The sequence below is a fragment of the Acanthochromis polyacanthus genome, chromosome 6, assembly GCF_021347895.1.
Source record: "Acanthochromis polyacanthus isolate Apoly-LR-REF ecotype Palm Island chromosome 6, KAUST_Apoly_ChrSc, whole genome shotgun sequence".
NCBI classification, from domain to species: Eukaryota; Metazoa; Chordata; class Actinopteri; family Pomacentridae; genus Acanthochromis; species Acanthochromis polyacanthus.
In genome coordinates, this window is record NC_067118.1 from 34,864,603 (window position 1) to 34,870,431 (window position 5,829).

General features: G+C 38.9%; 1 long non-coding RNA gene across 1 annotated transcript; it reads left to right on the forward strand.

The window, feature by feature from the left end:
* The first annotated feature begins 1,005 nt into the window (after positions 1 to 1,005).
* Positions 1,006 to 5,475, forward strand: LOC127534302 (uncharacterized). Its single transcript, XR_007942324.1, has 3 exons — positions 1,006 to 1,652; positions 1,787 to 2,981; positions 5,223 to 5,475. It is a non-coding gene; the product is annotated as an uncharacterized LOC127534302 (long non-coding RNA).
* Positions 5,476 to 5,829: the final 354 nt, after the last annotated feature.

A 5,829-nucleotide genomic window follows, 5' to 3' on the forward strand; every position in this document is an offset into this window, starting at 1 on the left:
TTTGTTCCATTCTGGATGAGAGAAGAAGAGTGGGGGGAGACATGCAGCAAATGGGCGCAAGCAGGATTTGAACCCGGGCCGCTGTGTCAGAGACCAGCCTCTGTATATGTGTTGCCCGCTTAACCCATTGAGCTATACAGGTACCCTGCCAATGATGTTTTTTTATACTAAACCATACTAAATCATGACATTTTGGTCCTGTTTTGGCTGACATACTAAACCATGATGTTTATTGTCCTGTTCTGGATGACATACTAAAGCATGACGTTTTTTGTCCATTTTCAGACGACATATAAACTATGACATTTTTGTCCATTTTCAGACGTCATACTAAACTATGACCTATTTTGGCATTTTCGGACGACAAACTAAACTATGACATTTTTTTCCATTTTTGAACAAAAAATGAAGTTTTTTCTCCATTGTCGGACGACATACTAAACCATGACCTTTTTTTGTCCATTTTCGGACAACATAATGAACTACAACGTTTTTTGGACGACAGAAGGAGAACGTGGAAAGACATGCAGCAAAGGGACACAAGCAGGAATCGAACCCAGGACGCTACGTCGGAGACTAGTCTCTGTACATGGGTCGCCCGCTTAACCCATTGAGCTATACGGGAACCTCAACTATAACTTTTTATACTAAACCATGATATTTTGGTCCTGTTTTGGCTGACATACTAAACCATGACGTTCATTGACGACATACTAAACTATGACATTTTTTCGTCCATTTTCGGACGACATATGAAACTATGACGTTTTTTTCCATTTTCAGACAAAAAATGATGTTTTTTGTCCATTGTCGGAGGGCATACTAAACCATGACGTTTTTTTGTCATATTTTGAACGACATGCCAAACTATGACCTTTTTGTCACGTTTTCGACGACATACTAAACTATGACGCTTTTTGTCACATTTTGGACGACGTACTAAACGATGATGTTTTGTCCATTTTCGGACAAAAAAAGACCTTATTTTGTCCATTTTCGGACGATATAGTAAACTACGACGTTTTTCTGTCTATTTTCGGATGACATACTTAACTGTGACGTTTTTGTCCATTTTCGTATGATGTACTCAGCTTTGACAGTTTTTTGTCCATTTTCGGGTGACATTCTCAACTATGACGTTTTTTGGTGTTTCCAGATGACATACTAAACTATGACATTTTTTTGTCCATTTTCAGACGACATACTAAACTATGACGTTTTTGACATTTTAGGACGACATACTAAACTATGACTTTTTTTGTCTATTTTTAGACGACATACTAAACGATGACATTTTTTTCCATTTTTGGACAAAAAATGACGTTTTTTTTGTCCATTGTCGAAGGACATAATAAACCATGATGTTTTTTGTAACGTTTTGGATGACATACTAAAGTATTATGTTTTTGTCCATCATACTAAGCTATGACGTTTTTTGTCCATTGTTGGAGGACATAATAAACCATGATGTTTTTGTCCATTTTCGGACGACATACTAAACTATGACGTTTTTTTGTTCCATTCTGGATGAGAGAAGAAGAGTGGGGGGAGACATGCAGCAAATGGGTGCAAGCAGAATTTGAACCCAGGCTGCTGCGTCAGAGACCAACCTCTTCATATGTGTCGCCCGCTTTACCTGTTGAGCTATACAGGTACCCCACCTATGATGTTTTTTATACTAAATCATGACATTTTGGTCCTGTTTTGGCTGACATACTAAACCATGATGTTTATTGTCCTGTTCTGGACAACATACTAAAGCATGATGTTTTTTGTCCATTTTCAGACGACATACTAAACTATGACCTATTTTGGCATTTTCGGACAACAGAAGGAGAACATGGGAAGACATGCAGCAAAGCACCGCAAGCAGGAATCGAACCCAGGCCGCTACGTCGGAGACCAGTCTTTGTACACGGGTCGCCCGCTTAACCCATTGAGCTATACGGGGACCCCAACTACAACTTTTTATACTAAACCATGATATTTTGGTCTTGTTTTGGCTGACATACTAAACCATGACGTTCATTGACGACATACTAAACTATGACATTTTTTCGTCCATTTTCGGACGACATATGAAACTATGACGTTTTTTGTCCATTTTCGGACGATATACTAAACTGTGACGTTTTTTTGTCCATTTTTGGACGACATACTAAACTATGACCTTTTTTTGTCCATTTTTAGATGACATACTGAACGATGACATTTTTTCCATTTTCGGACAAAAAATGACTTTTGTTGTCCATTGTCGGAGGACATGATAAACCATGACGTTTTTTGTCCTGTCTTGGACGACATACTAAACTATGACATTTTTTTCTATTTTCAGACAAAAAATGATGTTTTTTTGTCCATTGTCGGAGGGCATACTCAACCATGACGTTTTTTGTCATAATTGGAACGACATGCCAAACTATGACCTTTTTGTCACGTTTTGGACGACATACTAAACTATGATGTTTTGTCCATTTTCGGACAAAAAAGGACGTTTTTGGTCCATTTTCGGACGATATAGTAAACTACGACGTTTATCTGTCTATTTTCGGATGACATACTAAACTGTGACGTTTTTGTCCATTTTCGGACGACGTACTCAGCTTTGACAGTTTTTTGTCCATTTTCGGGTGACATACTCAACTATGACGTTTTTGTCCATTTTCGGACGACATACTAAACTATGACATTTTTTTTGTCCATTTTTAGACGACATACTAAACGATGACATTTTTTTCCATTTTCGGACAAAAGATGACACTTTTTGTCCATTGTTGGAGGACATGATAAACCATGATGTTTTTTGTCCTGTTTTGGACGACATACTAAATTATGATGTTTTTTGTTCCGTTCTGGATGACAGAAGAAGAGTGGGGGGAGACATGCAGCAACGGGCCGCAAGCAGGATTCGAACCTGGGCCACTGTGTCAGAGACCAGCCTCTGTATATGGGTTGCCCACTTAACCCGTTGAGCTATACAGGTACCCCACCAAAGATGTTTTTTATACTAAACCATACTAAATCATGACATTTTGGTCCTGTTTTGGCTGACATACTAAACCATGATGTTTATTGTCCTGTTCTGGATGACATACTAAAGCATGACGTTTTTTGTCCATTTTCAGACGACATATAAACTATGACATTTTTGTCCATTTTCAGACGTCATACTAAACTATGACCTATTTTGGCATTTTCGGATGACAAACTAAACTGTGACATTTTTTTGTCCATTTTCGGACAACATAATAAACTACGACGTTTTCGAATGACAGAAGGAGAACGTGGGAATACATGCAGCAAAGGGCCGCAAGCAGGAATCGAACACAGGGCGCTATGTTGGAGACCAGTCTCTGAACATGGGTCACCCGCTTAACCCATTGAGCTATACGGGCACCCCAACTATAACGTTTTATACTAAACCATGATATTTTGGTCCTGTTTTGGCTGACATACTAAACCATGACGTTCATTGACGACATACTAAACTATGACATTTTTTCGTCCATTTTCGGACGACATACTAAACTATGACGTTTTTTTTGTCCATTTTCAGACAAAAAATGATGTTTTTTGTCCATTGTCGGAGGGCATACTAAACCATGACGTTTTTTGTCATATTTTGAATGACATGCCAAACTATGACCTTTTTGTCACGTTTTGGACGACGTACTAAACTATGACGCTTTTTGTCACATTTTGGATGACGTACTAAACTATGACGTTTTGTCCATTTTCGGACAAAAAAAGACGTTTTTGTCCAATTTCGGACGATATAGTAAACTACGACGTTTTTCTGTCTATTTTTGGATGACATACTAAACAGTGCCGTTTTTGTCCATTTTCGGACGATGTACTCAGCTTTGACAGTTTTTTGTCCATTTTCGGGTGACATACTAAACGATGACATTTTTTTCCATTTTTGGACAAAAAATGACGCTTTTTGTCCATTGTTGGAGGACATAATAAACCATGACGTTTTTTGTCCTGTTTTGGACGACATACTAAACTATGACATTTTTGTCCATTTTCAGACGTCATACTAAACTATGACCTATTTTGGCATTTTCGGACGATAAACTCAACTATGACATTTTTTTGTCCATTTTCGGACAACATAATGAACTATGACATTTTCGGACGACAGAAGGAGAACGTGGGAAGACATGCAGGAATCGAACCCAGGCCGCTACGTCGGAGACCAGTCTCTGTACATGGGTTGCCTGCTTAACCCGTTGAGCTATACGGGCACCCCAACTACAACTTTTTATACTAAACCATGATATTTTGGTCCTGTTTTGGCTGACACTAAACCATGACGTTCATTGACGACATACTAAACTATGACATTTTTTCGTCCATTTTCGGATGACATACTAAACTATGAAGTTATTTGTCCATTTTCAGATGTCATACTAAACTATGACGTTTTTTTTGCATTTTTGGACGACATACTAAACTATGACGTTTTTTGGCATTTTCGGACGACATACTAAATTATGACGTTTTTTTGGCATTTTCAGATGACATACTAAACTATGACGTTTGTGTCCATTTTCGTACAAAAAATGATGTTTTTTTTTCAATTTTCAGACAACATACTAAACTAAGAAATTGTTTGTCCATTTTTATATGACATACTAAACTATGACATTCTTTTCCCTTTTCGGACAAAAAAATGACGGTTTTTTTGTCCATTTTCGGACGACATCCTAAACTATGACGTTTTTTGTCATATTTTGGACAACATACTAAACTATGATGTATTTGTCTCATTTTGAACGACATGCCAAACTATGACCTTTTTGTCACGTTTTGGATGATATACTAAACTACGATGCTTTTTGTCACATTTTGGGCGACATACTAAACTATGACGTTTCTGTCACATTTTGGACGACAGGCTAAACTATGACTTTTTTGTTACATTTTGGACAACATCATAAACTATGACTTTTTTCACATTTGGATGACATACTAATCTATGATGTTTTTGGTCATATTTTGGACGACATACTAAAACAGGCCCGGGGTGGATAATCGGGAGCACCGTGATAATTCCCAGTGGGCCGGTCTGATGTTTGGGTGGCGAGGGCCGATCTTAATTTTTTTTTGGGATGGTGTTCAGTCATGGCACTGGGTTGATCATAATGCCCCTACTGCTGTTCCTGGGCCGCCTTCACTCACAGCTGGGTTTTTTTTTTGTTGTTTTTTTTTCACAGATGCATCTTGACGTAACACGTTCATGCACATTTCAGTCTTTAGCTGCTGAATTCACGGATGAATCATCTGGCACTGGAGAGGAAGACCATCAAACATCCACCCCAGCTGATGGCGGTCCAAGAGTCTCACCAACAAACAACCTACAGAGTGAAGACCTCAAAACTTATTGATCGGTCTCCTGTTTAGTCACATGTGTGAACAAATGCCTCTAAGTAAATTTGTTTCCTAAAATAAATCTAGTTTGAGTCCTAATCTATACTTGTGTGTTTGCTCCTTTATACCACTGTAAACAGTTTAGGCTGTTAGATTGTTCCAGATAAGACAAGTACAAGATACTTCAGAACTGTTCTACCAGGAGCCTGACAGGAAGAACTACTGAAACCGCAACTGAATGTTCATGTGTTCCCCTCAAGGCTGCAGGAGGAGTCCTACGAGGACGAGCCAGTCCACCTGATGGTGGCTAGTTGCTGTGGTTCAATGCCAACACAGACTAAGTGGACTTCTACTTGACCACACGGATGCCTTTAAACCGGATCAACAAGTTCATGGCTCCACGACTCGTGGGTCTGAGGACACCGTCGAGTCTCGGCCTGGCCGACCGCCTGT